At 56.6% G+C, this 25,311-nt stretch overlaps 1 long non-coding RNA gene across 1 annotated transcript; it reads left to right on the top strand.

Moving 5' to 3' along the window:
* The first annotated feature begins 46 nt into the window (after positions 1 to 46).
* Positions 47 to 24,978, top strand: LOC132476205 (uncharacterized). The gene is made up of 4 exons (XR_009530117.1): positions 47 to 542; positions 3,640 to 3,714; positions 6,322 to 6,387; positions 24,794 to 24,978. It is a non-coding gene; the product is annotated as an uncharacterized LOC132476205 (long non-coding RNA).
* The last annotated feature ends 333 nt before the right edge of the window (positions 24,979 to 25,311 follow it).

Below are 25,311 nucleotides of genomic sequence, written 5' to 3'. Positions count from 1 at the left end.
GTCCCATCGGCGGCTTCCGGTCCCATCAGCGGCTTCCGGGCCCTGGTCTGAGGGCTTCGCTGCTGCCGAGCTGACGGGCTCGGCGCCGTGTCAGCGGGAAGGAGCTGCACCCCGCCCCCAACCTGCAGGCCTCGGCCCCTCGGTTCCAGGCCCTCAGTGGAGGGGCCTGTGGCTTTTCCAGAAGGGGGTCCTCGGGCCTTCCTGCCGGGGACCCTGCAGCTTTTTGGTTGGGGAACTCCAGGAATGGGGTCTCGGGCCCCATGGCCGTGGGCTCCAGTACCCTCACAGAAGCCCAGGGAGCTGAGAGAGAAAAGCAGGGCCGGAGGGCAGTTAAAGGGCTGAAAACATTCCACTCAGGACCGTTGACATAGGGCACAAGAGACCTCAGTGTGGGACCCAGCGGGCTCAGCCCCAAATACCGTGTGGACTGAAAAAACAATGCACGACCTAAAAGTTGAGCGTTATGTTTTATTCGGTGGACAAAACTGAGGACTTAAGCCCGGACACAGCATCTCAGATAACTCAGGGACTGTTCTGAAGAGGTAAGGGAGGATCCAGGATACGTAGCGGCTTTTACAACCAACACCGGGTAGTCGGAACGTCCGAAGATACTGTTCATTAAAGAAAACCAGGCACCTCGAGTTAAGGAGTTTAGTGCTTCTCTATGTATGGGAAGATGCCAGAGTCTGGGCTCACTGAAATCATTCCTTTGATGTGCACCTCAGCTCTCTGGGGCCAGTATCCTTTGCTTTCCATCCTGAGGAGTCCCCTCAGGGTGCAGCGTCCGAGGGCTGTAAGGGGATGGCTTGTAGATTGCAACATCCTTTGTTTACTGTTATGGCAGGTGACATTTTTCACTTAAAACCGCAGGGGCCAGTGGGAATTTACAGCCAAGGAGCGGCGTTAGGTCAGTGGGTGGGAAATTACTAAGAGGAAACATCAGGGGGTTGGGGGTTTCTAGCCAAGGAAACCTAGCAGGATTCTCGCTGAAGGCAGGCCTGGGCGGTATCAGACCACCTGGGGGTCGGTGGGGGATGAGGAACTGATCAGACCTGGGGGGGAGGGTATCAGATATGGAGGATGGCGGGGGCAGTTCTTGCTAAAATTGGAAAATGCAGAAGTCCAAAAAGTGGAGGCCTGGTTGAAAAAGAGTCCAGGGAGTAGAGGTTGGTGTAGGAGAGAATCTTTGTCAGCGTCGAACAAAGGCTTTTTAACCACTCTGGGCAGTGCCGGGGCCTCTGCCCTCAGAAGCCCATCTGGGATATCCTCCCATGTCCAAGGGCATAATAAGAATAGCTAACATTTGTTTGGCACTTAGTATGTGCCAGGCGTTGTTCTAAGTGCTTTCTTTTTAAAAAGTATTTATTTTATTTATTTGGGGCTGCGTTGGGTCTCTCGTTGCTGCACGCGGGCTTTCTCTAGTTGCGGCGAGCAGGGGCTACGCTTCGTTGCGGTGCGTGGGCTCCTCTTGTTGCGGAACCCGGGCTCTAGAGTGCAGGCTCAGTAGTTGTGGCGCACGGGCTTAGTTGTTCCGCGGCATATGGGATCGTCCCGGACCAGGGCTTGAACCTGTGTCCCCTGCACTGGCAGGCGGATTCTTAACCACTGCGCCACCAGGGAAGCCCCTAAGTGCTTTCTCTATAGTAACTCATTTAATCTTAACATCCCCATTAAGTAGAGTTGTTATTATCCCGGTTTTATAGACAAGATGTTCAGGTTCAAAGAACTTGCCCAAGGTCACAAAGCTGATAAGGGCTGGATCTGGGCTTCGGACCTTTACCCTTAATTACTGGTCTCGCAACGCAACTCGCATTCCCGGGTAAAGGGGAAGATGAGGGACAGTGCTGCCCTGTAGCAGGATGAGTTCTGGTCCCTCCCAGGCATTCTGAGCGCCCCCCAGCCCCCCGCGTATCTTCCCTTTCTCCACGCTGGAAGTGGTATTGGCAGGGTGGGGAGTCTTGTCTGGTACTGCAGTAATTGGAGCCTTGAGACTCTTCCTGAGGGGATGAACACCCTTCAAAGCCACACACTCAGAAGGCTTCCTCTCCGGCTCCCTGACAGGCCTGTCAGGGCACATTCTGCCCCACCCCCAGCCTGGTCTGTCCACATCACTTAACCCCTTAGGAAGCTTTGGGACCCCTCATGTCCTTACCGCCTTTTCTCATGATGTAATGGCTCCTTGTACAGTCCAAGTTAAGTCAAATGAAGCATGCTCATTCCACAATGATTTCTGGTGGCCTAAAAGAAAAAGGCAAGTCTACAAAACATTATCAAAATAGACCTAAAAATCAAGAGGAAACTTGTTTTTGAGCTTTCTTGCAGCCAGTTCACAGTGGGAAAGATTATGAGTTTCATGGTTCCAGTACTCAAAAAGAAAGAATCATATCAATTTCTCAGGAGAGTCTAATTTTTTGTTGGTTATAAATTTAAACACACATCCACCCCCCACACACCCCAAAAGCCAATTGCCAATGTATTGCCATGTGAAACCTCTAAAAGGTTCATTGACTTTTATTCACCAATTCATGCATCCTCTCTCTGTAGGCAGATTGGTACAAGAAATCTGACCCTCCCCACACCAAAACCAAAACCAAAACCAAAAAAAAAAAACCTAAGTCTGAAATAAGCTTATCACTTTTATAAAAGAGATGTTGGAAGAACAAAGTGGATGATGTTTTGATGACACTGGCTGTTTTTTGGTCTAGATCTTCGATAAAGACTAAGTTTGGAGGAAACGAGGTGCGAAGGCTGTCCTCGGGTGAGGTGGGGGCAGTCAGGGAGGAGGCTTCTTGGTGGCCTAAGTGGATGTGTGGGCAGAACTTACACACTTACAATAGTGGAGGAGGTGCTCACTGCCTGCCACTGAGCATTCTCCAGTGCAAGATGGAAATCGAACTGGAAAGAAAGATCCCTTAAGTGAGTTCACTTAAAGTGGGAATCAAATAGTAATGATGTCAATGGTGGGGCAAAAGATTTTGAGAATTTATCGTGAGAAAGAAAAAAAGGGGGGGATATCTTGAATTTGTCTTGTATTCAAGGAAACTTAGGTTCTGAATGCAATTATAAGTTAATTTGTAGAACCAACAAAGAATCAAGTGTTGATTTGGCAGCCTCATAGTTTTTCCGACAAATTGTGTGATAGCCCTCCGCATTCTCCTTCACATCATGTGTGATTTTCTCAGCTCCGTTATAAAGAGGATCCGTTGTGCTAAAACATACAAGCGCACCCTCCATTTCCCCAAGAGCCTCTCTCTGATACTCGAATCACTTCTTGTGGGAGTACCAGCCTGTCATTACCTTGTCAGATTCGTGGTCCTCAGTTGCGCGGCCAGGCCCTCCTACTCTTGCCAATTGCTTTGGGCTAGATCTGAACATCCCTCAGTATTATTACATTTATGGACTTTCTGAAATCTTGCATCTTTCATAAGATTTACAATTTGATTTGATTTGCACTGTACTTCCACAGCCTCACAACGTGATCCCCAGGCCTTTCAATGTTGGTGCGTGTGTGTGTGTGTGAGAGAGAGAGAGATTCTGGAGCTACACAGGGAGGGGTGTTTGAGTGGAGCCCAGTTATGTAAATGGTCAATTCATTCATGAAACTGTCTGTGCTATGAGAATATCTATTTTCCCCTGCAGCCTCCTGACTGCAGGTACCCAGGTAGACAACACTTGGACCAAAAGGACCTCCTGGGTATCACAGCCTTGGAACGGGTAAGCCTTTGCCAGGGTTTGCCTGGGTCTCGTAGAGGCAACGTCCTTCTGAGTTTTTGTGAGACATGGTGATAGGTGGAACCACTTTATTTTTAAAATTTAAAATAATTTTTTAGCCGCGCCTTGAGGCTTGCGGGATCTTAGTTCCCCAACCAGGGACTGAACCCAGGGCCACGGCAGTGAAAGCTCCAAGTCCTAACCAGTGGACTGCCAGGGAAGTCCCAGAACCACTTTATTTATATAAATTAAATAATCACTGTCACTTCTCTTGGCTGGTATTTTAAGAGGCGCTGGGTAGCAGGTGTCGGAGATTACATTCGTGATGCAGGCCTGAGACACAGCCATCAGATATTTTATGACATTTAGATTATAGATATTTTGGAATGAGTGAGGGAAGCTGTATCCGTAGGACTTTTTCAAGTGTAGGTGACAGACACAGATGTGAAACCATCTTCTGCCCCAAAAGGAGAACAGACTGGCTTTTCTCTGGGCTGAAAAGACCCAGAGCGTTGCATGATGTCTTTCTCCGCCTCTTAGCTCTGCGGGCGTGTGGGCCCTACTCTCAGACGGGCTGTCCCCCATGCTGTGGTAGAATCAACAGCCTCCACACCTCAGGAGCTTTCCCCATATTCCCAGTGAAAGTCCCAGGATTGAATCTCCTTAGACCAGCCTGGTCACGTGCCTGTCCTTGAACCAATCACTGTTTTAAAAAAAAGTTAATGTTGGGAATTCCCTGGCCGTCCAGTGGCTAAGACTCAACGCTTTCACTGCTGTGGGTTCAATCGCTGGTCAGAAAACTAAGATCCTGCAAGCCATGCAATGCGGCCAAAAAAAAAAGTTAATGTAAAAGCAACTTCCCATGCATCTGGGAGTTTAAAAAATAATTCTAAATAATGTATGTCAGAGAAGAAATCGTAAGTGGAAGGTACAAAATATTTAGGCCTCCCCCCTGGAAACCACTCATCTACTTTCTGTTCCTACGGCTTTGCCTGTCCTGGGCATTTCCTATAAACAGGCTCACATTCTGTGGCCTTTCATGTCGGCTTCTCTCCCTCAGCCTTCGGGGTTCATCTATGTTGTAGCCTATGTCAGTGCTTCGTTCCTTTTGGAGAAACCCATTCTTGCTTGTTCAGTAACGGGGAGGATTAAATGACATCCCATTTGCAAAAGGGCCTCGTTTAGGGCCTGGCACATACAGGGCGCTTGATAGAGTCTCCTTCCGTTCATGGGTCATTGGAATCCGCTGGCAGTGCCCCACGCACAGGCCCTCGTGTGATCGGTGGCTCCAGCCTCTCCACGCCCAGGCTTTTGCAAGGAGCAGAAAGACCAGGAGGGGCGATGTAAACCGACCTGCCCGGTCCCCTAACCGTTAGGGCTATGAGGTCCTGAATGCCACCATCCTGTCTCTGGAGAAAGGCTGTGATGATACCGAACTGGGTCTTTCTGTAACAGGACGTAAATTCCTAAGCGGCACAAGAGCTGCAGAGGCAGCGAGGCCCAGCACGGCGACGGGGTCAGCCTCAGGGCTGTCTGCAGATCTCCCTCAGCTCGGCAGCCCTGCAGCCAAGGACAGAGAGTCTTGGTGCTTGTGGACCCTGGTTGTTACCCCCAGGCTCGCCACTGGCCTTTCTCTGCCCCCAGCAGGTGCGACCTGGTCTTGTGGCACGGCTGCATGCCCGGCAGTCGCCTGTGTGGCACAGTGTCTGTGCGCTCAGTGGTCGCAAGGAACCTTTGAATAAGCAGCAGCACGGAAATAAGACAGTTCTAACCAGGGGGCTCCGGGACACAGAAACGACCTTTTGCTGCACCCAGTTACCTAGAAAGAGATAGTGAACAATTAATTTTTCATAAACCAGGTTTATCCAAGTTGAGGGAAGGGATAGGATATAAAGATTAAAGGCAACCCATTGAAAATCACATATATTTTATTACAGAAACAAAACCCTGAGACTACGTGAAATTCGAATTTTTCCCGAGGGAAGTGAATGAATACCATTAAAACCGAGCCCAGTTTATAAGGGTCCAGGGAGCGGTTCACCCGGAAAGGGCATAAATCCTCTTCCCAGGGAGCATTTAAAGATCATTTCTGAGATGCCTGCTGCCCAGGGTCAAGAGTGAAAGCATCTCATTCCCGTGGAGGCCGGTGGTGCCCTCTGGGGCAGGCGCTTGCTGTGTGGCCTAGGGGTGCCCTGAGCTTTGGAGTTTCATGTCAGCAGGAGTATTTTTGTTTAACGTCACACAGTCAACACAAAGAAAAGCCTCTATTTTTGGACCTAACTCCAGCAGGGCACAGAATTGAGAGTTTAGCTTTTGTCACTGTGTTTTCCGCCAAACTTAGTCAAGCTCAGATATTACAATCTTTTTTTCCTAGAGTGAGGCTTTCTGCCCTCTTTAGAAATACTGAAAACTGCCTTGTACCCACATCCTGCACTATTTGTTTAGTTCTTTAATAAATGAAACCTTAATCCATGTACAATTTCTGAAAGCCTTTCTTTCAATATTTTAAGAAGTTATTTCCCCCGATAGGAGGCCGTCTTGTTGCCCCCTGTCAAGCCAAATGACAAAGCCTGCCAGGCTGGTTATTGTTCGTACTCTTTTCTTTTACAGGGAGAGGACGGAAAGCCAGCATGCGGCTTTGATAAACGTTTGCCCAATTGGATCGCATTCAAGTTGGTGTGTAAAGCAGTGGGTCCAGAGTGGTGGGTGGGGCTAGGGAGGGGGCAGAATGAAGTGGAAAGAAACCCAAGCTCTGCCCCCAGGCCCTGGCACTAACTTGCTGATGACCTTGGACAATTCCCTTCCCTGCTCCGGGCCTCTGTTTCCTCATCTGTAAAATGGGCAGATTGGCCGGGTGGCCTCCAGGTGCCTCTGATCCATTCCTCTGTGCTCCTGCCCTCTGATGGGGACAGGGCCCTGGGGGATGGACTGGAGTTGGTTTTGTCTGAGCAGGGAGGGAACGGAGTGGGCTGGGAGGTCGGGGCGGGCCCACCTTCCTGAAGGCCCATTCTGTGTCTGTAGGCTGGGCCCAGGGCCTGTACCACATGGAGGTTCTGAGAAGGTAGATTGGGCACAGCACATGGACTTTCTGACCAACAGAACTTTCCAGGAATGCCAGGGCCTTCTGTAGGAGGCGGTGATTGCCCTCCCTGTGGAGGCGTTGGGACCAGGTGGTCATTGGGCCTAAGGACGGTACCAGGATGTCTGCACTGCAGATACTGGACTCAAAGTGTTTTTTTGTTTTTTTTTTTAATTTAAGTATGTATTTATTATGTATTTATTATTTTTTGGTATTGGGTCTTCATTGCTGCGCATGGCCTTTCTCTGGTTGCACCGAGCCAGGGCTACTCTTCGTTGTGGTGCGCGGGCTTCTCATTGCAGTGGCTTTTCTTTGTTGCGGAACATGGGCTCGAGGCACATGGGCTTCAGTAGTTGTAGCACACGGGCTCAGTAGTTGTGGCTCACGGGCTCTAGAGCGCAGGCTCAGTAGTTGTGGCGCACGGGTTTAGTTGCTCCGCGGCATGTGGGATCTTTCCGGACCAGGGCTCGAACCTGTGTCCCCTGCATTGACAGGCAGATTCTTAACCACTGTGCCACCAGGGAAGCCCTGGACTCAAAGTGTTTTGAAGGCCTTTCCAAATCCCAACGTCTGTGGTTCTGTGCGTCGAGGTGGACTGATGGCCACAGGAGATGTGGCTAAATCCCACTAGAGTGTCCCCAGCAAAACACACAACTAAACTCAACAGGGTCCGGCCACGCCAAGTGCTGGCAGGAACTGGGAGCAACTGGAGCGTCGCTGCCTTGCTGCTGGGAGGGCCAATCAGGGCAGGCAGTGTGAAAAGCAGTGTAGCTGCTTCTCATAAAGGGGAATATACACCTACCATATGACTCAGCAATCCGATTCCTGGGTATTTACCCAGGAGAAATGAAAATTATGTCCACACCAACAGTTATGTTCCTAGTGGCTTCCTTCATAGTGACCAGAAACGGAGCACAGCCCAAATGTTTCCAGCAGGTGAACGGATAACAAAGTGGGGTCCATCCACGTGATGGGTCATTACTCTGGGCATGTGACAGTGTGGATGGACCCCAAAACAGTACAAGGAAGGAGGGAAGCCAAGCACAGAAGGCAGGGTGCCCTGTGAGTCCATTCATGGGATGTTCTGGAAGAGGCAAGATTACGGATCAGGGGTTGCAGACGGGGGGTGAGGGGCAGGTTTGAACGCAAATGGGGGGCACCAGGGGGTGAGGGATCGGCTGTGTCTTGGCTGTGATGGTGTTTTCAGGGCTGTATATTTGTCTACGCTCTTGGAACTGTGTGTCCTGAGTGAATCCTAAGCTGCGTAAGTTGAAGAAGAGCAAGTAAATGATCCAAGCAAAGAGCAGACAAACGATAGGAAATTCTCACCCCAACCCCAAGCAGGCGCTGCCTTGGAATGCAGGCCTGTTATACCCATTAGGATGGCTAATGTGCACACACAGATGGAGAGGAAGCACGTGTTGGCTGGGATGTGGAGGAATTGGCGCCCTCGGGCACTGTTCACGGGCTGTAAAATGGCGCAGCTGTGGCGTGAAAGCCACGTGGCAGTTCCTCAAAACACTGAGCACAGAATCATGACGTGATCCAGCAATTCCACTTCTGGGTTTGCCCAAAAGAATTGAAAGCTGGGTCTTGAAGCGATATGTCAACATGCACACCCACAGCAGCATTATTCACTGTAGCCAGAAAGTGGAAGCAACGCAGGTGTCCATGCACAGACAGATGGACAAACACAGTGTGGTCTGTCCCCACAGTGGGAAATCATTCAGCCTTAAAAAGGAAGGAAATCTTGACACCTGCTACAATGTGGATGAGCCTTTTTATTTTAAACTTTTTTTTTAGTGGTTTGAGAGACGGCAATTTTTAAAATTTTATTTATTTATTTTTGGCTGTGTTGGGTCTTCGTTGCTGCAGGCGGGCTTTCTCTAGTTGCTGAGAGCAGGGGCTACTCTCGCAGTGTGCGGGCTTCTCATTGCAATAGCTTCTCTTGTTGCGGAGCACGGGCTCTAGGCGCACGGGCTTCAGTAGTTGTGGCATGTGGGCTCAGCAGTTGTGGCGCACGGGCTCTAGAGCGCAGGCTCAGTAGTTGTGGCGCGCGGGCTTAGTTGCTCCGCGGCATGTGGGATCTTCCTGGACCAGGGCTCGAACCCGTGTCCCCTGCATCGGCAGGCAGATTCCTAACCACTGCGCCACCAGAGAAGCCTGGATGAGCCTTTAGAACATTGTGCTCAGTGACCTAAGCCTGTGTAGGTGCTGAGGGTTCCAAGGGCCCTGTCCTGTAGCCCATGGTGGGGCGGGGGGCAGACATGGAACCAGGACTTACAGGTGTGGTGAGCACCAGGGGAGCAGTGTGGGGCTGGGGCCCAGGTTCCAGGGCTCTTCGCAGCTGGGTGCTGCCAAGCCGTCCTTAGGAAGCTGCAGCTCAGCCAGGTCCCAAATGAGGTCTGGGGAGTGGGCAGCTGAGTGATGGAACAGGTGGGCAAGTGTCTGGCGCTCGGAAGTTTTGGATTCACTTTTTCACACCTAAGTCCCAGTAGATGGAGTCTTACTTCTTTTCTTCTTTCCTGAAATTTACTGATAGCACTGTTGTTGTTGTTAGAATAGCTAACATGTTCATACCCTACAATATCCCAGTGCACAGAGGGATCCAGAGTGAAGCCAGCCTCTGTGCACAGCAGGTGTGGCCGGTGTCCTGCCCAGGCACTGTCACCTCAGCTCCTCAGTGCTCACAGGTCTGCTTTCCACTGCCTGGGCCTGCACTGCATTGCTGGGGGCTTTCTCTGAAAGTGCTGAGGTCGCTCATCCATCCATCCATCCATGTATCTATCTGTCCATCCATCCATCCATCCATTCTTCTATCCATCCAGGGGTGAAATGTTTGCTTGGTCACTCAGTCAATGAACATTTTCTGTTAGGAGCTGGTCTGACGGGACCCCCAGATGCCCACCACCTCACTGCAGAGAAGAGACCAATGATGAGCAAACAGCTGAAGGTCAAGGCAGAGTCAGGTAGAAACAGGAATAACTCCACCCCAACAAACGGGACAGGCAAGAATTTCAAAGGAGGTTGAAAGCACGGTGGAAATACTCCCCTAGGAAGACAACTTTGAAAAATAAGATGGACCTATAAGCAAAGAGGTCCTAGAAACACAGGATCTACTGCCTGGTGAAAAGGTCAGTCATGACACTTTGTCACAGACGTGACATTTTGGCGTGGTGAGGGTGAAGAATTAGTTGGGACTTTTATCAGTTTCCATGGTCACACATTTCTGTACTATTTGAACTTTTAGCATATTTCAGAAAAGAAATAAAAAGGGGAAAGAAGGAAATGTACTCCTGGCCGTTGTAGCAGGGGATTTTGCACTGTGTAGATGCACCCAGAGCCCCCAGGCGAACCCAGGCCGGGATCTGAGTTGGGTCTGGCAGGAATGAGCTGCAGGGTGGCCCCCAGCCCCAGGGAGAGCTGGGTGGGGAGTGCCTGCGTTACCAGAGAACACCTCTGGGGGGCAGCAGAGGCCACAGAACGCTCTCAGCGTGCGGAGCAGGGACAGGGCTGAACCCAGTGTGGGCGGAGGAACGGAGGAGCCCCGTCCTCCTCTGCGCCGGGGAAGGGGGCGTCCTCCTTCCCTCGAGCCTTCCCACCCCCATCCACACTAGGGCAGGGCTGGCCCCCTGCCTCTTTCCCAGAGGCCGGGAGCCAGTTCTATTCTCGGTCTCTCTCCCTCTCTGTCTCTCTCTCCCCTGCCCACCCCTCTGTCTCTGTCTCTCTCCTCACCCCCACTCCCACCTGCTTCTCTGGGTGTCTCCCTCTCCCCATCCAAAGAGTCATCTAATGACAAACCTCTTTGTCCTTCAAAGGTGTTGACATCTGTCGTTTATGTCACAGGCCCTTGCAGAGCTTGTCCTGAGGGCCGGACCCTGAGCTATGCACTGTAGGGCTAGCAGGAAGTCCAAGTCCAACCCCAACCCCTGGGGAGGCCGTAGGACACTCACAGTTAACAGGATTATAACTCAGACCACAGCATGAGCGTTACAGATCAGGACTAGGCAATATAAGCTGGACTAGACTGTCAAGGCCATAATGAAACACAAAGTGGGTGCATGCTGGCCACTGGGTCCTCCACCGTCGCTATGATTGGGCCTCAGGTTTAGCTTTGAGCTTCCTGGCAGCCACAGAGAAAAGGGAAACAAGATCAGGCACCCAGGTACCTACCTCCCTGCTCATGGTCAGAAGCGCTAGGCTGTCCAGACTCCACAGGGAGGACTGTCCTCTCCCAGGCTTTCTGAAGGGGCCACTGAGGTGTCAGGGCGACACCTGGGCACTCTCACTGCCTCTTGCTGGGATGTAACCCCAAAGCATCACTCAGACAGGACAGGAGGGTTGGGGGGATGGAAAGCAAGGACCCAGCCTCCCCCGGGTCCTTGAGGAATTGAGAGCCTTGACATTCTCTGAATAAATAGCAGGGCTCTAGGCCAGGTTAGGTTTATATTTTTATAACTTAAAAAACTTGAGGCCTGAAGTACATGCAGTAGATGCACTTGGTGTGCCGTCCTGAGTTTCGACAAACGCGTGTGATCGTATAGCCATGACCGCGGTGCCCCACCTGCCCAGTTCCCTCCTGTCCCCCAGCCCCTGTGACCCCTGGTCTCTTCTCTGTCCCCGTAGTTTTGCCTTTGCCAAAATGTCATCTGAACAGAACCCCGTGGTATGTGCTGGCAGGGCTGCTGAGGGGGTGAGCTGCGCAGGCATGCGTGTGTAAGTGTTTGCATGTGTGTGTACCTGTGCGCGTGTGTGTTTCCGGTCCCTCCTCGTGCGCCGGTGGCCCCGTCCGCCCACCACCCTCTCTGCCTGACTTGCCACCTCCGCTAGGGATGAGCTCCCTTGGGAATGAACCGCCATCACTCGTCAGCTGACAGTCCTGCCCCCTTGTTTTCAAGTGGTTCCTAACCGCCAGCCCCCCACGAGGGGCACGGCCCCCACTCCACCTCCTGGGCACTGCTGGCTCTTTCGTAAAGACACACGAGTGACACCGGAAAGTGAGGCTGTGGCGCGGGGACCCCGTGGGCCCAGCCCCTGGAGGGGCCCTTGTTCTGCTGCGCCTCACGTCCGTCCTCCCCTCTGGACGCTGGGGGCGAGTGGGGCCATGCAGGTACCTCTGTCCCGGCTCTTGGCATCCGGCTGTCCTGGCGACCCTCCAGCATGAGGGAAGTCAGACCTTCGGGGGTGGGGGGCACACGGTGGGGGCTTTTGAATTCATCCAGGCTGCGGTTCTGCTGCACCCTCCTGGGCGGCCAGTCAGCTGCCACCAGCGATCCCCGACGACGTCCTGGGCACCCGCCCTGGGAGGCAAGCTCTCTGCGTTCCTGCTCAGCTCACCTTCCCCGCTCCCGCCGCCACGGCTGGCCAGGAGCCCTGAGCCCCGCTGCCGCCGCTGGCGGAGCTGAGGCCCAAGCCTTTCCCTCCCCACAGCGAGTGTCAGGCTGGCTGTGTCCTGGTCCTGGGAGGACAGCAGGCTTTGCAGCGCGCAGCTGGGACGCTGGCGAGGATGCTGGCAGTGGTCCGCCCCAGACTGTTACGGTTGTCCACACGCTGGGCCTCGCGTCGCCTTGGGGCCTTAGAGGGGCTTCTCCATCCACCACGTGTCCGGGGAGGCTCCAGCGCCCCTGCACAGGGCTGGGGGCAGGGGAACTCCCTCTGGGACGAGGCCCTGCAGGGCAGGCCCCTCCTGGGGGGCCCGGGTCTGGATGTGGGTGTGTGGGCGGTGGCACTGCAGGGTGAGGAGAGGGGTGGGTCTGCCGCCAGCTCCTGCCCACCCCCCTGCACGTCAGACTTGGCTCCATCACCAGGGGGCAGTCCAGCAACAGCCTCCTGCACCTTCTCTCCTGTACCGGAAGGGCGTCCCTGCTCCCGGCCTGTCCTCTACCCGCTTCTCTCCCGCCGCCGCCGTGTGTCTGGTTTCCCTCCGCAGCCCCCAGGGCCGAGGCCCCCGAAAGCCTGCACTCTGGGAGCGGAGTGGCCTGAAACCAGAGACATGAACACCGGGGGATTTGGCGTAAACTCATTAAACCCCATGAACCCGCCTGCCGAATGATCCCAGCCTGCGCCTGCCTGGTCTTTTAATCTCGTCCGGGCCTCGGGATAATTTGTTTAGCTGTGCCGATCAGTTGAAGGTTGATTCAATTGGACTAGGGTTATTTATTTGTGCCCGGATTTGCTAAGTGTCATTGGAGGTACATGAGGTCTTCATTACGGTGGCGAGATGGCTTCATTAGGGTGACGGCCACTCCTGCCCTCCACCCCCCCGCCCTTCTCCGAGCACCCAGGCCCCCTCCCGCCTAGGGAGGGCATGGCAGCCTTGGGGGGCTGGTTCCCTGGTGCAGCCTGGCTTGGGGGGTGAGCACTGCGTTGAGGGTCCAGAGACCCAGGTTCTGATCCATGCTCTATGTTGACCACCTGTGGTTCTGCTCAGGAAATGGTCACTCCTAAATGAGTTTGGGTGACCTGCTCTCCTGCAGTCATCCCCCTGGAAGGACTCTAAAGGCATCCACCTCCCCAAGCCTCAGTTTTCCCATCCACAAACTGGGAACACCCACCTTCCCTCTTGCCGCCTCCGGGGTGGGCTGCATAGTCTGCGAGGCCCTGTGACTTGTGCACTTGGGCGCCAAGGTCACAGGGAGGGCAGGTGGGGTCCGCGGGCTGGCAAAGCGCACTGCCCAGAACTAGGCTCTCTCTCCAGGCAGCTGGGAATGATGGATGGTGCTGCGGGGCCGCCCTGGATGAGCAGACCTGGCAGTTTGCCGCTCTCCTGCCCTGGGGTCAGACTCCTGGCTGGTTCCTCTCCCCCGTCCTGTGTCCTCCTAGCCCGTCCTGGGCATCGACTCTGGGGCTTGTGCCTGGGGCCATGGGCGGGCAGGTGGGAGGCCCCATCCCTGTGACAGGGCTGCTCCCCGGGTGCCCCCCTCCCAGCCAGCAGGCTCTCTGGCACAGAGCAGGCACCGAGGATAAGAGAGTTCTGGGTGGAGCTGGAGGGCCCGGGCCACAGGCTAGAGCGACCGAGGTCAGCGGAGGCGAGCAAGAGGTGGGGGTGCCCGCCAAGGAGTACCCGCCGTGCCCCGAGATTGCCAAGAGGGCTGGAGTGCTGGCCGTCCTTCCCCATCGCTGATGTAGGAGCCCAGAGCAGGGGAGGGTGGGCAAAGGGTCCCGGGGCAAAGATCCTCTCCATGCTCCCCACCGAGGGGCACCCCAGAACCAGCGGGCTTGTCCTTCCATCTCTTCCAGGAGAGGAACCAGAGCCATAGACAAGCGTCCCCCTGGGTGGTATTTCCTAAGCGAATACCCTGTGTTCTAAGAGCTCAGTGGGTCTCAGCAGCTTAGGCTGATCCCTTACCTGAACCTGGGGGAATCTGAGGCCCAGAGAGGAGAAGGAGTGCCCCCAAGGTCACACAGCGCACCAGGGGCAGAGCAGGGACCACCGTTGAGGGCCACACGAGGAAGACACTGGTACTGACCCAGGAGCCAAGCCCTCCGTCTACAGACATCAATTTGTTAAGGCTCAGAGAGGTTAGGTGACCTTTCTAGAGAGGTTGTCCGGGGCTGCACAGCTGCTCCGCTGAAGAACTGACTGCAGACCTGTCTGCTTCTACACCCATCCCTGTACCTCCCTGAGCAAGACAGGCATCAGGGCTGTCCTGGGAAAGACTTGGGGATCTCCCTGGAAGCCAACCCTGAGAGGAGGGTCTGAGAAGGAGTGCTGTCATTGGAAGGTGCTCTCAGGGCAGGGGGGAGTAAGTGGACGGCTGCGGCTCCCCCCGCTCAGGGCCCTGGGCGACACTGTGGAGCATCCCTCAAAGCCATCCCCCTCCAGGTATTGGAGGTATTTCTACACCAACTCCATCAGGCGCTGGTGAATATCTGTGTCCTGGACCATCTCCTCCTGGGATGTCTCATGGTCCTCATGTCACCAGGAGGAGACACCAGATGGAAAAACTGAGGCTCAGAGAGTCTTGACTGGGTCAGAGCCCAAAGCAGCCACACCAAGAAGCCTTCCATCCTTTTCTCCAGCTGGGTCCCACCCTTCATCAGACTCCTGTCCCACCAGGCCGTGAGCCCCCCAGGGAAGGGTTTGTTTCTAACTCACCTGAATGCCCCCAGCTGCCCGCATGCTCTGGGCCCCAGGAAAGGGTCAGTCATGTCGTGGGTTGGTATCTGGATGGTCTGTTGCTGTGTGTTCCAGTTTGCTATATGACAAACCGTACAACAACGATTTTACTATAGCTCATGACTTTGTGGGTCAGGAATCCGGGCTGGGCTCAGGTGGGTGGTTCTGCTCCACGTGGCATTGATGAGAGGCCACCTGGGGCAGTGTTTGTCCTTCTGTGACTGGCTTATTTCACTGAGCCTCATGTCTTCCAGGTTCATCCATGCTGTAGCAGGTGTCAGAAGGTCCTTCCTTTTTTTTTTTTTTTTTTTTGCGGTATGCGGGCCTCTCACTGTTGTGGCCTCCCCCGTTGCGGAGCACAGGCTCCGGACGCGCAGGCTCCGGACGCGCAGGCTCAGCGGCCATGGCTCACAGGCCCAGCCGCTCCGCGGCATATGGGATCCTCCCAGACCGGGGCACGAACCCGTATCCCCTGCATCGGCAGGCGGACTCTCAACCACTTGCGCCACCAGGGAGGCCCGGTCCTTCCTTTTTAAGGCTGAATCATATCCCATGGTGTGGATGGACCACATTTTATTATCCATTCATCCACTGATGGTCACTTGGGGCTGTTTCACTTTTTGGCTATGGTGAATAATGGTGCTGTGACCATGGGTGTACACGTATCTGAGTCTGAGTCCCCGTACGCTCTTTTTTTTTTTTTTGGCCATGCCACATGGCATGTGGGATCTTAGTTCCCTGGTCAAGCATCCAATCCATGCCCCCTGAAGTGGAAATGTGGAGTCCTAACCACTGGACCACCAGGGAAGGTCCCCCGCCATACACTCTTGAGCCCACAGATTAAGGGGAGGGGGTGCAGGCTCCACATCAACAGGAGGAGGGCAAGGACTCGCAGCATCTTTGGTCCGCCCCGCCGTGCTGTGCAGAGAGAGGTTGCCTGGACATCTTGGGTCGCGTAGCAATAGGGAGCCAGCAGAAGAGATGGCAGACGGTGGAGGAGAGGGGAGCTGGGGGCCCGGGGTCTGGGGTCTGGGAGGGCGGGTGGGAAGCAAAAGGGGCCTGAGAAGTGAAAGCAGGGGCTGGAAGCCTCTGGAGAGGGCGGGGCTGTGGTCCTCAGGTCTGGCCAAGGGGGGTGTGGTTTCAGAGGACACAGGCGGCCTGGGTGTGAGTCTGGGCTCTGCCGTCCAGGAGCTTTGTGACCTGAGCTCTCAAATGCCCTCCCTTGGGAGACGGGGGGAACTAGCACAGCTGCCCTCACAGGATGTGGAGAGAATTCAGCGGGAACTCGGGCAGGCCTCTCGCCTGGCTGCCAGTCAGCCAGGTGACGAGAGGGGCCGTAGACTCACCTGCAAGGGCCCAAGGTTATGCCCACACGGATCAAAGTCGGCAGGGCTGGGGGCTGGGGGCAGGCGGCTTCCCAGAGGACCAGGCAGAGAAGGGCTGGTGGTTCCCTCTGGTGTAGCAGGGCTCACCCACCTGTGGCAGCGTCCTGGGAGCCTCCCTCTCAAGGCCATGGTGCTGGGCTGGCTCCCTTCCCGGGGCCCCTGCCCTCGGAAGGCTGGACCAGCTTCCTTACTGGGACAGGGCCGATTGGGGGAGCCTTCCAGGGCCTCCTCGCGTCAAACTTGGGAATGGGTAACATCCATCCCACGCCATTCCAGTGGCAAAGGGAGGGGAAACAGACTGCATCTTGGTGGAGAGAACCACTGTGGCCGTACCTGCAGGCAGTTCCCCCAGAGTCCCGGCCACGAGAGTGCTGGGCGTGATGCCCCCCCACCATGGGCTGGGGCCGGGAGCCCCTGAATCTGGCGGGGGTGGGGACGCTGGGGCCTGAGGAAACAGCACTGGGGCGTCCGCAGGCGCTAGCGTCCGCTCAGCCCGTGATGTACGAGGGGGACTAAGTCAGCCAGGCTGGACCCGCCGGCCAGGAGTGGGTGTCCTGCCCTGGCACCTGGAGGGCTGAGGCTGGGTGGGGGAAGCACCTTCCTCGGGTCGCTCCCTCCCACCTGCTCCCCGAGCAGAATCCCGCCCGCACCGTCTCCCCGAACCTGCCTTTCCTTGCACGTCAGCCAAGTTCCGATTCCCCCAAGGCTGCCTCACCAAATATTCCTTCTTTCTCATCACCATAATTCTTCATTTGTAGGTTAAGCTGCACCTGGGGTTCTCAGAAATCCACTCACTCCCTTGCAACTTGCCAACTTCTCCAATGTCTCGTCCTCCTCTGCCTCCTTCCTTCTTCTTCTGGAGGAGGAACCTGGCCACGGCGGCGGTGTGGGGGCTGCGTGGGGAGGGTGGCAGCTCCCGGTGCCACCTGTAGGACTTTGCCTGGAAACGGTGGGGCTAAAGCCACGCTCCCAGCTGGAGAGAAGGCAGCCCGGACTGTCTGTCCACCCTTTCCAGGCACCGTGGACTAGAAAGATTAGTCAGGCCTGACCAACATTTTCCAGCACCTTCCATGTGCCAGGAGCTCTCTTCGTGCCCTGGTGATATTGTTGAACACTGAAGACCACACCCCCTGCGGTTCCCATTTTGTCCCCAGAGAACCAGGCTCAGGAAGGCGTGTGACTGGCCCCAGGTCAACTGGACGGTGACGAACAGAGTGGGATTCCAGCTTGGCTGGGAAGAGGAGACCAGTGGCTGGGCAGCTATGGCACAGAGGGCTCGTGGCCTTGGGGTGGCACCCCCGGCAGGGGCCCAGCACAGGCAGGGCAGGCGGTAGGGAAGCTCGATGTCCCGTGAAGGAGCAGAAGCCAAGGCTGGGGCTGGGTCCCGTCCTCCCTGCAGCCCGTCAGAGCCCTCGGCCTCGGGGGACTCTGCTCACCTGCAGCGGCGCCCGGGGAGGTTGTCAGGGGGGCGGCAGGGCCTGTCGGTCAGGCCGAGTGCTGGCGGGGCGGAGGCAGGAGCCCTCCAGAGACTGGGAACAAGGCCAGAGCCCAGGCGGACTGGGCACCTCAGGGCCTGGGGAAGCTGTCACCTAGCAGGGCTGGCAGGGAGCCACACAGGAGAAGAGGCCTGATTGACTGCAGACCCCAAGCCCAGAGGCACCCCCGCTGCTATTCCCCCAGTTCCTGCCTTTCTGAGATGGTCCAGGCCCCCCCTCCCACCCCACAGCAAGAGGGCCGGAGCCCCAGGCCAAGGGTGCTGTTTCCTCCCTCCCTCCCTCCCATCCAAGCAGCCAGGGCCCATCAGGACAGGGAGGGAGCTCTGCTGGGCGTGGGGATATGGTGGTGACATGATCACAAAGGCCGCCGTTTAGCAGGAGAGGGAACAAACCGGGAACAACAGGTCCGTAATGTGTGCTCCGGGGCTGAGCCTGTGGGAGGGGTAACGGGGCCGCCGGCCTGGGGAGTCTCTGATGAAGGGAGATGAAGGGACATTTGGGCTGGGCCAGCGGGGAGGCGAGCAGGCCATGGGGACGGAGACGAGGAATCAGCTGTGTGAGGGCCTGACGATGGGGGGTGGGGACACAGGTGAGATGGGAGGCTGCCATTCACTGAGCAGCTGTGTCCTGGGCCAGCAGGTGGGGTGGGGCAGGGGCAGGGCCCCTCACTGCACTGTCCCCTCCCCCGGCCCCCACAGGCAGCTCCTCATCCAGGACGCCTGCCCGCCCAGCTGGAACAGGCCTGAGTCCTGGGGGAGGGCTGTGAGGACACAGACAAGCCTCTCTCCTCAGATGACAGTATCGCGCGTCACTGACAGGAAGCGGCTCTGCGCTTCCCACAGACCCTGAGGGGTTGGGCTGTGTGTTTTTAACCCATTATACAGATTATTATTCCATTAGTGGAGTCACACAGTGGGGGCCGCGGGACTTTCATCTCCAAAAGGCCTTGCGAACATTGATGACTAAAAATTAATTAAAGCATTCTAATCTCCAAATGCCTCTAGGCTGCAATATCCCCTTCCTGTGTCGGCTGAGAGAAACACAGCCCTGGAAACACAGCCCTGGTTACGGGAAGCTCCTGGTGGGGGCATCGTTCACAAGGCAGTGGGGCAGAAGTCAGACGGGGGGGAGAAGGGGTGAGCGGCCCTGTCCCTCCAGCCCGTCCCTCCGGCCCCTGTCCCTCCGGCCCGTCCCTCCGGCCATGCTGTACTGGGGGTGGAGCCCAGTTCTATGCTGAGGTCTCGTGCCCTCCCGCAGGGAAGCCGTTTGCCAGCCTTGAGGGGCTGTGTCCCTCTGCTTCTGCTACATCCCCGGGTGGATCTGAGGAGGAGAGGCTGCGTGATGCTGGACCACCTCCCACCCCAGACCCCCATTTCTCATCAGTCACTTGGTCTCTGGGACCCCTTCCCGTCCTGATTCCTCCAAATCTGAGAGAAGCTTCTGGCACCCTGCTGCCTTGCCAGGCTGACTCTCTGGTGTAAACTCCAATTCAGCCAGAAGGTTGAACTAATAATGCAGGTTCTCCGGATTCATTATGTTCCCCGGGTTTCTCTCCCCTTGGGAGCCCTTGATGTCAGATGAGCAGATTTGGGGAAGCAGAGTGGCCAGGCGGCGGGCCGTCCTCAGGGTGGACCAGGGCAGGCTCAGTAGGTGTCGGATGCAAAGGCCCGGGGGCCTTCTGCCTTGGTGCTGTGTGCCTGGCGTGTGGACGTGTGTGTGCATGGTGTGTGTGGCCCCTACAACCCAAGATTCAGAAAGCCACGGCTGTCCAGGCCTTCAGGGCCTGACGGGTGCTTGGGGATGGGCATGCCCGGCCACGTGCCCCAAACACATGGAGAAGGGGTTAGGCCTGGTCTTGGGACTATTGGGAGGATGCTGATGAAGCACGGTTTTGCAGGCCCCAGGTTGCAGGGGACGGTCCTGGTTAGTCCTGAGTTAGCAGAGTGCAGGGGGTCGGGGAACTCTCAACCAGGCCTCAGGTTGGTCCCACACCTGGGCTGGTGGCAGGACTGGAGTGGACATCTGGTGAGCAGGCGGCCATGGCTGAGGGTCTCCCATCGGAGACCAGGGTGGGGCGTGCTGATTCAGGACTCCAGAGAAGGGCTCTGATGATGGTGCCACCACGCTGGCAGTGACTGACAGCTGCTTGTGTCAAGCTTGTGGGTGTGCGGGGTGGGATTCTGCGGAGTAGCGATCAGCAGGGGAGGCTCTGGAGTGACGCTGGCAAGGCCATGCGAACCAGACCCCAGTCAGGAACTGGGAACCAGAACCTTGCAGAAGGAGCCGCAGTGCTGCGTCTGGGGTAAGGGTCGCCTGGCCTCCCATCCTGGCGTGGCCTCTGAGGCGCTGCGCACCCCCGGTGAGTCAGTCCCTGTCTCTGAATGGCAGCGTCCTTGTAGGCAAGGCCTGAACTCTGAGGTGCTCTAAGAGGTAGAAATCGTGCACGTAAAACACTGGCCCAGGGCCCGCCTGGTCCGAGGAGGAACACAGCCCATCGGGGTACTGAGTGGCTGATCGTTGACCTGTTTATGGAGCGGGCCTTCTCCAGGGCTGGGGAGCGTGAATGCGCACGGCTGCCTCCAAGGACTTACCTCCGCGCTGAACGGACAGACGTTCGACAAGCAGCTCCAATCTAGTGCGCTCAGTGCTGTGATGGGGAAAGAGGGGCCGTGGGTGCCCAGAACGGGGGTGGGGTTCTCAGGGGAAAGTGCCATGAAGAGCTCTCCCAGCTCAGACCTAATGAGTGAGTAGCCCTTCTCCAGGTGAAGCTGTGTAGAGAGTTCTGGAAGGAGGAGGCGGCGTGTGCATAGGCCCAGGGAGAAAGAGTACGCGCAGACCAGGAGCCGGTAATGGTGGTGACTGTGACGGTGATGATGATGATGGTGATGTTGCTTGTGGAGATGATGATGGTGCTGATAATAGTGATGGTGGTGGAGATGATAATGATGATGTTTGTGGTGATGATGGTGATGACGGTGATGATGGAGGTAATGGTGACCGTGAGGACAGTGGTGAGGATGGTGACGACGGCAGTGGTGCTGAGACGGCAGTGGCCGCAGCCTCCTCCACCCCTGGTCAGGGGTCCAGGTCAGCTGAGGGGACCAGGACAAGAGTGCTGGCTAGTTGGGGACTTGGCTGACTTTTCCCATGCTCCTTTGCTCTCTGATCCCTCCACCTTTTCCATGGTCCCGTGCAGACTATACCCCCTGGGCTCCTCCTGTCTGTCCTTAGACAGGGCTTTGGTTTATGCTATGTCCCATCCCAGGGATGAGGACCACCCAGGCTTCAATGTCCCTCAGCTGTATCCCAAGTCCTCCACGGATGGCCACTCCCAGTTGGTCAGTTGAGGGGGGTGAGTTTCCATCTTGGAAGGGCAGGCCACCTCTCCCTCATCCCCTCACCAGAGCAGCCCCTACAATGAGGCGATAGCTGGCGGCTGCTGGGCCGCTGTTTCCAAGGCTGGCTGCAACCAGGGGCCTTATCAGGCAGGACTGAGCCCTCTGACTCTCCCCTAGACCCATCCTCCTGGACCCAGCAGCATCTTCCCAACTTCTTCCTTAAGAGCACGTAATTGGGATTTGAAATGGAGATCAATTAGGAGGTTCTAGAAATCCTGTAGGGACCCCATGTGGCCATGGTGCCGTTTCTATTGGAAACGAACCAGTCTGTGAGCTTCTGCCCCTAACTGGCCCCCAGCCCACGTGGGTACTGGTTGGGGAGCCCATGCTCCCTTTCCACCTGGGACAAGGAGCTGGCCTAGAACACAGGATGCAGGCCCTTCCAGAGCTGTGGCCTGGTTGTTCTCCCCATGCTTTCTAGTCTCCTCCAGACCCTCCAAAGGCGTCCATGCCCCGCCCTGGCCTCCCCCCTCACACCACACCCTGCATCAGGCACTCAGTGGGTGCCAGGCATGGGGCTATGCTCACCTTAGGCCCACGAGGCAGACCTCTCCAACCTCTGAGCCCGAACGCTTAGCCACGAGGCCACGGGCCCAGCTCACCCCCGCCTCCCACTGTGTTCCAGCCACATGAGCCCCCCCTCAGTCCTGCTCTTGTGTAGTGGCACAACATTCTGACACTAGCAAAACAATCATCCTTTCGTGTTCCCTGATGCCTCCCATCTCTGAGGCTGAGCCCTGAGCTGCCTCAAGGCCCCTGGGTGGGGAGGAGGGAGGATCCCATCCAGGACAGACAGGTGAAAGAAAGGTCAGCCCAGGGTGCAGAGCCAGCTCACAGCGAGGGGAATGGTTGGGACAGCCAGGCTCTCTGAGTGAGAACATCCTCTCGGTTCCCTGGACTCCGATTTAGCATTTCAATGGCCAGGGCTGGCAGTGATGTCCTTGAGTCTTGCTGATGAGTGAGGGCGAGAGAATCCTGGATGGGGTGCAGTAAAGGGGAGTTCCGGTCCTGGTGACGGTGGAGAGGCAGGGAGGTGGGGATGGGGTCGGGGGGGGGGGAGTAGCCAGGACCTCTGGCATCCAAGGGGCTTTGGGTGTGGGGACACACGAGAACTTGGGGGCTTCCGCCCTCGTGCAGCGTGGGGAGACTGAAGGCCCCTCGGCTGTGCCCTGCCCACTTCTGACACAACATAGGCAGGAAGAAGCCAGGAAGATGGGCAGGACAGGGTCCTGGCTCCGCGTGCCCCGTGTGGGTGTTCAGTACACTTGGAAGTCCCGGAGGCTGCAGATCAGCAGGGAAGGGCCATCAGGGATGGAGAGGCCACAGCCTGGGCGGACGTTGTGACCGGGGCAGACGGCCTTGAGAGAGGACGATGCGGAGCCGTCCTCGTGAACGTGGCAGCAGCGTGGATGCCCAGCCGTCCCCGCAGACGTCCCTGCAGGACCTGATACGCTCACCAGCTTGGCAAGCAGCCCCCAGCTTTTAATCTGTGGGAGAAGCGACCTTTTCTATTTCAGATCACATGAAGTTAATTTGCACTCCAAGTTCAAGAGAGCTCCTGAGAAGGTACAAATGTGATTTCTTAACAGCTGTTCCTGAAGGACTCAACATGACAGAAATGATGAGAAGTGAGGATTCATTTTTAGAGAGAAAGAGATGCTCTCTCCCCAGAGCCAGCCCTGGATGGCGGCCATCAGATGAGAAGAGCTGCGGGAGCGTGGGGGGCCCACTGCTCACCCTGTACGGTGTCCCTGACCCACGGCTGTCCTCTTGCTGCTTGAATACCACCAGTGATGGAGAGCTCACCACCTCGAGGGCAGCCACATCTAATGCTGGTCGGGTTGGCTGTGGGAAAGTCTCTCCAGTGTGGGGTCCAATCTGTTCCGTTGATTGTGCTCTGCCCTCTGAAGATGTACAAATCACCCCCCCACTCCTGTCTGGCGTCTGAAGGTGGCCAGCTCATCCTCCCCTTCTGCTGACCACCTCCAGTTCCTTAACCGTGTGTCCTAAGCTGGTGTCCGGGTCCTCCCGTCTTGTCCCTGGGGGTGTTCTGATCTGCCAGTGTCCCTAAAGTCAGGCACTCAGAACCAAACAGAACGTTCCTTTTTCTGACCAACCGGCCAAGAGTCCTATCGCTTTCCTGCTTCTGGACACCGCACCTCCAGCCAGATGGCCAGAGATCATACTCAGCGTGACCTTCGAGGTGCGCTCCTGGCCCACCTGGTTGACATCCAGGGAGAAGCCACACGTGACCGGTTCTGTGCCAATTGCTGTGGGAGGTTGGGCAGGGGACGTGGCGGCAGGAGCGGTAGGTCTAGTCCAGGCACCGAGCTGACATGATGCGGGCTGTGGCTTTAGGGTGAACCCAGCTGTCACGTCTTCCCTGCCATCCTGCCCCATACCCATCTGGGCCCTGATGATTGGACCAGGGCCGGTCACCTGACTTAAGCTAGACCAATCACATCAGCAGTTGGGGTAGCAGGTCAGTCCCTGCAGGTGGCTGCGGGGCAGCTTTATTCCTATGGGGTCTGGGAAATCTGATGTCCATTTGCAGAGAAAGAAGAGAGATGGGGTGGGGGAAGCCATGCGGAGAGAGGAGTAAAACGTGAAGCAAATGCAGAGAGGTGGGGGTGGGTGCGCACCCCCAGAGCCCCCCTGTGACACCCGCCCTCCCAGCCACGTAGACCCACAAGGTCCCATGGGGAGGGAGAGGGGTGCTGGGGGTCTGGCCCTGAGCCCTTCCTGGTGCCAGGATTCTCCGGCGTCCTTGGGACCCACCTCAACCTTGCGGAAAGATCCAAGGCAACCCAAAGGCCTCACCTCTCAGGGTCCCACCCTCCTTGCTGCCCAGGGTCACACAGGCCAACAGCCAATGAGGGGCTGACAGCCCATTGCCTGGGGCTCCTGGAGGCTGTGTCATCTTGTAACTTTTGTAATTTTTTCCCACCACTCCTTGGGGATGTTTACTGGCTACTGGCCCCGTACCTGCCCAGGTGTGGAACCCGCCAGTTGGGGCCAGGGGAGGATTGTCCCGGCTGAGGCGGCACGATTCAATGCTTGGCCAAGAGTGGTTAGGACCAGCGTGGGCTCAGCCTTTCCTGGGCCCTGCTCTGGCATGAGCAAGGGGCCTGCCCTCTCTGAGCCTCCAGTCTGTCCCCTGCAGAACGGGGACAGTTATGTCTCCCACCTCACAGGCCTGCTGGGGCTGCTCTAGGAGCTCTAGGAGCCAGTGTAGGTAGAGAGCCTGGCATAGAAACAGTCCCGTGGAAGGCAGGTCCACGATAGGAGGATGCCTTGCAAGATGGTGCACTCACGTGGCTGGCAGGGGTGCTGGCAGAGGGCCAGAGGCCTTGGTTTCCCCTCCACGTGGGCCTCCCCCCGGCCCCCACTGCACCACCCCTGTGCTCCGGCGGCAGGCGCATTGCTTTTTATGTTACCAGCCTCAGACATCAGACAGCATCTGTTATGAGCAGAATTGTGCCCCCTCCAAATTTGTGCGCCGGCGTCCTAACCCCTAGTAGCTCAGGATGCAGTTGTGGTGGAGACGGGGTCTTTAAAGAGAGAATTAAGGTAAAATGAGGTCATGTGTGTGGGTCCTAATCCAGTCTGACAGGTGTCCTAATAAGAAGGGGAGATGAGGACACAGACACACACGGAGGGACGACCACGTGAGGACACGGGAGAAGACGGCCATCTGCAAGCCAAGGAGAGAGGCCTTAGGAGGAATCACCCTGCCTACACCTGGATCTTCAGCCTCCAGAGCTGAGAGGAAATAAATGTCTGCTGTTTACGCCGCCGGGTCTGTGGTATCTGTTACAGCTGCCACGCTGACCAAGAGCACCTCTCAGCTGCACTCTATCCATAAGGCGATCGGAGGCCTGCCCAGGCTGAAAGAGGGGCCACAGGTGACCCCACCCCTTCATGGGAAGGTTCTGGAAGGGCAGGTGGTCCGGGAATATCGATGGTGGGAAAGACCGTGTGCTACACTGACGCACACGGATTGCCCAGGAGCGGGACTCAGGCAGGTAGTGCGGAGGGGCGGGCAGCCGCGAGGAGGCCTGCTGCATCATAGACGCGGGCCGAGGGGGCGCAGCGCCTAGCGGGGCCTCCCCAAGCCGCCTAA

This window comes from Mesoplodon densirostris, chromosome 16 (assembly GCF_025265405.1).
Source record: "Mesoplodon densirostris isolate mMesDen1 chromosome 16, mMesDen1 primary haplotype, whole genome shotgun sequence".
Classification (NCBI taxonomy): domain Eukaryota; kingdom Metazoa; phylum Chordata; class Mammalia; order Artiodactyla; family Ziphiidae; genus Mesoplodon; species Mesoplodon densirostris.
Note: the sequence above shows the minus strand (reverse complement) of the source record. Positions and strands in the feature narration are given on the sequence as shown.